The following is a 9,308-nucleotide window of genomic DNA, read 5'->3' on the forward strand; positions in this document are numbered from 1 at the left end:
AAGCAACAGTTTAGCATCAGGAAACCTAATGATAGGCCTTATTATTATATTTTCATTTAGTGTTACAAATGCTACTTGTGAATTTATCCTTGAATCTTCAATAGATGGGTGAATTAGTGTCCATGAGAGCTGCAATTTATAAGATGATTTTGGAAACTGCCATTCATCTATATTCATCGAGAACATTGGGGATACACCCAATAACTGCTGTTAAGAAAGTCCTGTCAAAAGCTACAGTAATTAAGTAAGTTTTAGTTGTCTCAGTTATTTACACACTTTTTCTGAATGGGTGAAATTAAGATTAGAAAGTGAATTTTCCAAAATCAACAAGTATTTTAATTTTTTCTATATCTAATTAAAAATATCAGAATACTACAATCTGTTCTTCAATATCACCAGAGCTTTCAATAGGTTATTGAAAAACAAAACAAAACTCACTAAGGGTTTATGTAATAGTCCTAAAATCTCATATATCTGAATGGGTATTGCTTTTTAAGCAGGGTACATCATATATTAATATAGCTAATATATTTTTTCTGAATAAAACATTATTGAATATTCATTATTACATACAAAGATGCAAAATTTTAAATTATTCAGTTATTTTGACACAGGAAAATATCTGACAATAGATTAAACTTTGCTTCATTCTGAACATACTAATAAAGTTGGTGAAATAAATCCTATAGTGAATTAGATTAGACTCTATTAGCAATAATTGCGCCTCGGATAAACCTCATTGGCTATGATACTGCCACTGCGCAAAGCTTAGATTAGACTCTAAAGTGTAAGTGTTCATTTATTCAATAAATATTTATTTGATGCATGATATTGTAATAATTACTACAAAAAGAGTAGTGAACAAATCAGATACTCCATGGCCTTCAGAGGTCAAGGTTAACACAGGGCAAGCTTACTAGCAGCATATGCATACACCCACTCATAATCTTTTGTCAACTCCTATATCTCTGATGTCCTCATTATTCTACTCTAATCAAGATTATTTTCATTAAATAACAATAATTTTCCAGATTGAGAGTTTGAATTTATTTGTGTTATAATTTCAATTAAATGTATAACTTTTGGCATTTGATACTGGGCGTGGTGGTGCGCACCTGTAATCCCAGTACTTGGGAAACTGAGAATAGGAGAATCACTCCAAGTTGTATCTATGTAGTGAGACTCGATAGATCTTGTAGAACCTACACAAAAAAAAGAACTCTGGCTATAATCACCAATAAAAATCTGTTCACAGAAATTTTGTACTTTTCTAGCCTGAATCTTGGAAATATTCTAGTTCCTCCTGAAAATGTTTCTGAATTGTGTAGTTAGATACGGTCAGACCAAGGACACCAGGTCTGGTATCAGTTTTCTATATTAGTTCTTCCCTTGACAGGGGGACAAAATACCCTTCACACACAGTTTAAAGGAGGGAAATTTTGGTGTCACTGTGTAGTGAGCCAGCTAGAGGGACAAACTGTGTGATGTGAAGGTATGGCAGAGGAGAGTCACTCCCCTGGTGGTGTTCAGTCAGTAGTAAAAGAAGAGTCAGAGAGGGAAGAGTACCCTTCACATTCATGCCTACATTCATGTACTTCTTCTCATCAAGTGATACCTCTTCATGGTTCAATATAAACTCATCAATGAATCTATCCACTTGTAAGTATATCACACCTATATGCCAGTACATTTCAAAATTCTGATCTCTGAATACATGGCCTTTTTTGGGGGAAGGGTGGTGGATTACAGATCTAAGCTATGACACTAATATAGTCTGAAAATCTAGAAATTACTTTCCAAACAGAGCCCAAGCCCACTATGTAAGTGAGATCTTCAGCCTGCTTGCCCACTTCCTGGATCCCATTTCCAGCCAGAGCCTGGGCCCATTAAAAAAATCCCATAAACTGAACTAAAGGTTCAAAAAATGAACAATCTCTAGAAAATGAGAGATAGTTGGGATAAAATAAAAGTCTTAATGAAATACACAGAAAAAGGCACATCTGAATAAGAATTAATGTTTGTTGAATTCAATGCTTAATAATATATTTATTAAAATATGCAATAAATTAAAGTTTATAAAATGAAGATTAGAATTAAATAATATAAATTTGAAATATGCATATTAATTTTAATTTTCTGAGTCATTGTGATTTATCTTTTAGAAAATACATTTCATTGAAATGAAGAAAAATGAGGTAGCTTGTTTTCTTTCATTTCAATGTATTTAGTACAGGGAGTATAGGGTCTCAATACACAGATTGGACTCATAGTAAATCTCCTGTTTTGAGCCTCGCAAGCACTGGGAAGGATAGTATGTTTTCTAATGAGTGTTTTCTTTATCAAGTTGGAAGAATCCTCCTTCAACATCACCACTACTTTCAAAGCAAATGACTCAGTGACTCATTTTGTAAATGTACAGCATTAGGAATCCACTATATTATTTGTAATGACAGATATACTGATTCATTTTGAAAACTAAAAACAAGTTAAAAATCTATTGTAATGCCAACCAGTACCCATGATATTATAAACAAGAGTATTTAAAATATTTCATTTATTTCTGATATAAAATTGACCACATAGTGATCACAACATGCCTACACTGAAGAAAAACTTTAGAACTTAGAAATATTCACTACTACTTTTTATAGATTTGCCATTTGATTAGAAAGAAAGCATGGAATTTCACAAGTCCAAAACTGAAATGTGCGATATTTACACTTCATTTACTTGGGAAATGCATGCAATAAGGAAAATGCACACCCCACGTACCGCTGCTCAGCATTTCCTTCTTGCTACCTGCTCTAATTTTAGTGCATCAAATTATTCCTTGGGTAAAATGTCCATTTAAATGATTGCTGTGTTTTAAACAATTTTGAAAATGGGATGGGATGACCATTCCTCACACTGCCCAGTTGCGCCAGGCTGATTCTGATGGCTTAAGTGACCTCACTGGGAGGGAAGCGCCCCAGGGGAGGGAGTCAATCACAGGAGACTGTAGTGCCACAAGCGTTTTTCTTTTTCTTTTTCTTCTATTAAGGTAGACTTTGATCTATTTGAAATTCTATACACTTGCTTTCTTTTGTTCAATAAAAAGTTATTTGAGATATATGCAACGTTTCTAATGATTCATTAAATATAATGCTTAATTTAGATTTTCTTTGATTTTTTAAATTCATCAGATTTTATGAGGCATAATAAAAGTAAAAAAAAAAAGATTATTTTGGTCCATCAAAATTAAAATATTTATTTCTTTAAAGGAGTGATTTAGGCTGAGACCCTACCCAAAGTTAAGACTCTAGTTTTAAATCTCATTTTCTAAAACATCATCCCATACCTGTAAAAGATACAAGTAATTGTGTTACTACTGAAACATGACTAAATAATACCTAGCCACATTGTAGTTATACTGTTTAACCACCTCTGTTCATTAATTTAAGCATGTTAATATCATCTATTTCTTTCAATAGTCATCCTCACAACTTTTTTTTTTTGGAACTGGGGATTGAACTCAGGTCCTTGCTCTTGCCAGGCAAGCACTTATTCTACTGAGCTATCTCCTCAGGGGCCTCAATATTGTTCTTGATGAAGTAACTTTTATGAGCCTTTAATGGCATATGAATTGAATTCATGGGTATTGAGTTGCTCATTCATTATTATGATAATTAAGACCCATTGCTTCTATTCTTAACGTACTGTCAACCTGTTTTCAATCTTGATTTCTTCTTCTACCTAATGACATGTTAAAGTGGAAGTTTTGGCTCTTTGCAAAGTTGTCTATGAAAAAAACTCCATTTCCTCTTTTAATCACCAGCACTTACATTTGTTGTGACAGGGAGAAGGAAAAATAGAAGATGCAAATTGTTCATTAACTTACAAGACAAGGAACGGGTAATTTCCCTATGTGATCACCCAGATTCTCTGGCTAGTACTGCATGGTAATCTGTGTCCCTCACGGGGTAAATGAACAAATGCCAGCTGCATGTGTGGACAGTTCAAGAGGATCCCAGAGCAAACTCTCATTCTAACTTTTTTAATATTTCTACTTTAATCCTACTAAGTCCAACTCCTACATTTGTTCTCACTTTTCCATGAGCCTTGTCTAGTTTCCTTAGATGTAATTTTGTTTTCTTCTTGATGTTTTTTGCTTCATTTTTTTGGGTGAGGTTCACACTACATTGACTCAAGCCAAGATAATTACCCCCAAATACAGTTGCTCTCTGAGCCTAACATGAGACTCCATCTGAGGCTGTCTCCTCTCTTGGCATAGGTTGTTCAAAGAGTGTGGGGACATGCCATTGTGTATGCTGATTAGATGGTTACACAACCGAAGAGCCAAATGTCAGTTTTTCTGCAGTAGCTCTGGAAGTCTCTTATAAGTGTTTCTGGTTGCTCTGCCATAGCTCCTTCAACATCTAGAATCCATTCAAGGGTTTACCTTTCATGGTAATTTTGCCTTCAGGAAAGAGCCAGATGTCACATGACTCCAGGTCCAATGAACACGGTGAGTAAATAAATGAATAATACTTTTCTTTTATATAAATCTCAGTACCTGAAGTTATGTGTGTGCAGACCATTGTCATGAGGGAGGATGAAATGTCTTGCTCACTTCTTGAGCCTTTTCCGATGCACACTAAATCTTCAACACTTTAATAAGTCCTTAAAAGTTTAGATTTAACTATAGTTTTCCTGGGTAAGAACTAGGCTGGCTCGATTCCACGCAGGTCAGAAAACATCAATCATCACTTTGATAATGAACCTCAATAGTGCACCTTTGCCATTGCTGTTTTCCTAGCAGTAGGACTTGTTGATTTCCACTGAGAACTCAAAACCGTAAGCTCAGGATTATAGTCGTAGCTCTGTTACATTCCTGTGATAGCTCTGAAAAAGCTGAATTGTGAAGAAGGAGAATTGTACAATGTCAGTGAAACTGACAAGTGTCTGCCTTTTTCCATGGTCAAAAACTGAAAGCTGCACTCACTTGCCTCTTGTACAAATCTGTTGTTAAAATGCATTCTACAGGGCCAGGGAGATAGCTTGGCAGTTTAACTGCCTGCCTGGCAAGTGCAAGGACCCAAGTTCCATCCCTGATACTTCATGCCATGCTGCAAGTACAGGCCACCAAAACCGGGTATGATGGTGCATGCCTGTAATCCAAGCACAGAGGAGGCTGAGACAGGAGTCCAAGCTGTGTAGCCAGACCCTCTGCCAAATAAATAAATAAAAATAAATAAATAAGAAATACTTTGGACAGATCCATATGACAATTTTAGGTCCTCAAATATTTCCCTATTAGCCAATTATCTGTCCAATAGGATTATTTTGCTTTTTTTGGGAATATTCTCTTGGTCCTAACATTTATGATGTTCAGTGATGTGCCATCTTTCTTCCTCATGAACTGATTCAAAACACAATTGCACCAGACACACATAAAGTTTCTTCATGATCACTACAGCTTCAAGATAAACTAATTTTAACATTTGTGCATTTCCTTAGAATTTATTTCATAGTTTGAAAGACAATTTTACATTCATGTGTGTTCATGATCTATGATGTACTCCATACTTTAAAACAAACCTCATCATCAGGTAACTATTAAACACTTGCTCTGAAGAAGAAGAAATTTGGCCAAGGTTACTAAACTTCAATGAGCTTAATTCCATAAGCTCATTTTGGTGAGTTTTTTGTAGGATCACATGCAGACACAGGGTTCCCCCTATGTTTCGATCACACTTTATAATTGAGCATAATTTTTTATACTGAGAATAGAACTCACGCTTGCCAGGCAGATATTGTGCCACTAGTTATAGCCCTGATTTGAATAAGTTTTTTCTCTTTGTTTCCTTCCTTTTTTTTTTTGAATGGGAAACAAAATCCAGACCTTGCCTTTACCAGGTACCTGCCTGCCACTGAACTATATCCCCATCCTTTTGTTCAGATTTTTGAGGTCTTTATGATCAGTACCAAATCCCAATCTCTAAAAAGCTTTCCTTTATGTATGAACTCACAGTGTAAAAACATATTCCTTACTGATTCTCATGCAATAGATACCAATAAATATCCACTAAATTAATAAATCAAAATCATTACCAATCATTAAATATCTAATTTTGTGATGCTAAGAAATTGAACCATTTCTCTCATCAAGTTTTTATAACTGAACAGACTTTGAATTTGTTGGTCATAGCCATTTGCCTAATAATCTATCCCAGTAAATGCTGCAAAAATAGCCACCTTCTATTAAGAGAATGTTATTTTTCAGACATTATCTAATTTCATCCCAGGGTTATTTCGGGTTAAGTCTCTTGTAAACAGGAGAAAATGAGGTTTCAAGAAATAAATATTTTTGGCTGAAGATACTAATAGTATGAGAATAAAAGTAGTGTTTAAGTAATCTTGGTTCATGTGGATAAAGAAAGCACTTACTCAAATAATTGGAAAAGCAAGATAGGACATGATCAGATATTCTAAAAATTTGTTAAACATAACCTCTTATCAGAGGGAAGAGAACTTGGTCTTCCTTCCCATGTTTCTAACTGTCTGATTTCAACTCGTGGATTTTCAATCTGTCTGATTCCAGTAGGGGGGCCTCTAACTTGGTTTTGCCATTAACCGGTCACGCACCTTCAGTGTCTTTCTGAGCCTTGCTCAGCTTCACCACCAGCATGGAAACATGGTGGTAATGACCTCTGTATGTATCACAAGTGAATGTGCAGAGTAAGTGCAAAAGTGTAAAGTACATTAGCAAGAAAATATCAAAAGCTGAAGGAAATCAAGCCTCACTACTTTTAAGCAAGAACAAATCCAGAATTCAAAATCAGTTCTGCTCACTCTGAAGGCAGAGTTGGATCCATTTACACACAGTGACATCTCTATAGCTTCCAAAGAAGTTCACAGTAATTTCTTGGTGTCACACACATATCTATTTTTTGTATTCTTTCCATTATTTATCTTTCATGTGTCTTTTACAGGGGAGCAAGGAAAATAGCTGCAAATAGGTGTTCCATTAAGAGACCAAGACTGTTTACTGCTGTGTCTGGAAAGTGCTCGCTCTTGTTTTTAATATCTTGTGAAAAAACATTCAGTAACCTATTCCCTCAAGCAGTTTCAATTTATCTAAATTCCTGGGGGACATGTTGAGGTGAAAACTTCACTACTGCATGTTTCCCTTCAAAGAAAGTGGTAAAGAACAGAGAGTAGGTTTTACTATCCTTACTTGCTAAGACACCTGTGGAGAAATAATTTCCACCATCCTTGGCGCTAGCTGTGGTTTTTACAAATACAAGAACTGACAGTGGTTTATTTGCCCTCTCTTCACAACAGGGAGTTAAAGCCTGAGGACACAGTAAGGATTTACGGGTTGTGATAATGCAGGGTGGGAAAGGGGCAGGCAACGCCTTCAGTCATTTAGCAAACTTGAAGGTTTGGCCATAGCCAGTGTACCTCCATCCAGCATTGTAAGAAGATGAGACATCGGTATTCCATAACACGTGTTTTAGTAACAAAATACCTGGAAAATGGCTGTGTGATTGTTTTAGTAAAATAATAATACAAAATTAAAATCTTCAAAATTGTCTCCCTTTTATAGTTTATAAATTCCTAAAAGAGAATAAATCTTAAAATAAAATTAAGACATTTTGATTTGCATAGTACAATAGTCTTCACAACTATTTTTTTCGCTTTGCAGTTAATCCCTCTAAGAATTTAGAGAAAGTGCTTGCTTTACTAGAGTAAGTTCATTTTTTAAGTTATTTAAATCATGTGTATATTAAAAGTCATATTTTGAAAATAATGAGCCTGTTTTGATAAGTATTCATTAGTAGTATCAGATGCTATAGGGGATAATTCTACATTACAAGAGTGTCATTTTCTAATTTATTTTTTCTTTTCTTTATCTTCACAGTATTGAAAAATATGAACATACACAAAGAAATCAGAGCAATTGCAAATAATTTTTAGTCAACTTCAGAAAAACTTCATCACACTGTTGATTGAAGCAATACTCATCATTTACAGTCAGTAAAATACTGTAAAATATGTACAGAATATAAATAACTCCAAACTCATATTGTAATCTTATTAATAGATAAACCAAAGGAATATCCTAATATTGTCAACTAAAAATTAAATAGTTTTATCATATATATTTAGTTAACTAGCATGTAGTTAAATAAGCATTCATAGTTCAGAGACAGCATCTGAGGACAAATTTACAGAAATGGACACCAGATAAAAGTGTGATTTTAAAATAATTTTTCCAAGTTATTTATTTTAAGAGATTACATGGACAGAGGTAGCAGAGGGAGTTATCTAGTTCCGATGGTCAGCAAAATAATTCTTAGTGACATAAGTAAATATTTATAAAATATTAGCATTTGGAGTTGAATAGTCTTTTCTACACTTTCCAATTTATACTTTTACAAACACTTAAAAATTAAAGCATGAATGATACTTGTAGGATCCCTACAATACATAGTTGTAAATCTTTGCACAAGTTTAGTGTTTTTGTTTTCTGGGAGTGATTAGTGGGAGTATGAAGGGGCAGTAAGATCCAAATAAATTTCAATAGACTGTACAAGAGTAAATATTCCTTTTCCTTTATTTCAGTTTTATTAAAATATGTTTACTGTGTTTGTCTTAGTTCAGTCATTCTCTACTAGCAGTGTTTTGACACCTACAGGAAACATACGAGGTCACGTTTCATCATTAACAATAGTAAGGATACAACACTGCACTTACTTGGTAAAAAGATTCCTGGGATACTGTAGAACATCCTACAATGCACAGGGCAAACCCCACAACAAACACCCAAATATCCAATGGCTGCAAGGCGGAGAAGCTTTGGATTAGAGCATTAGCATTAAATAAAAAATGTTCTAAAACATTCTCACCTCGTGCAGCCAGGAGTTCAAAATAACCATAAAATGCAGTGTATTTGACACCTAAATATTTTAAGAGATAGAAATTACATGTCACAGATATTTCTGAGTTTTTAAGTGTGCTTGGAAAATTTCACATCACAATGAAGTTTAATGATACTGCTGTTTTTTTCCCATAATTTTATTGATAAACAAATAGCAATGAGACAGTTTCAAATCAAATTGGTAGGACAATTTCAAAAATTCACACATTGCGTACATTCTTCCTAGTGGTTAATTGCTGTACAAGATATGGACATGATATCGTATTTACAAACACCATTAGAACAAATCCCACTATTCATTAAGAGAATGTAACTATATATCTATCCTAACCACTTTGAATACACAGATACAAAATGGACATTCATCCGTACCCCTTAAGTTAAG

General features: G+C 34.4%; 1 non-coding gene across 1 annotated transcript; it reads right to left on the reverse strand.

Annotated features, from left to right (window-relative positions):
- Positions 1-635: 635 nt before the first annotated feature.
- LOC111812475 lies at positions 636-769 on the reverse strand. The gene has a single exon (XR_002817970.1). It is a non-coding gene; the product is annotated as a U4 spliceosomal RNA (small nuclear RNA).
- Between the last annotated feature and the right edge of the window lie 8,539 nt (positions 770-9,308).

The sequence above is a fragment of the Octodon degus genome, unplaced genomic scaffold (assembly GCF_000260255.1).
Source record: "Octodon degus isolate 3935 unplaced genomic scaffold, OctDeg1.0 scaffold00006, whole genome shotgun sequence".
NCBI lineage: Eukaryota > Metazoa > Chordata > Mammalia > Rodentia > Octodontidae > Octodon > Octodon degus.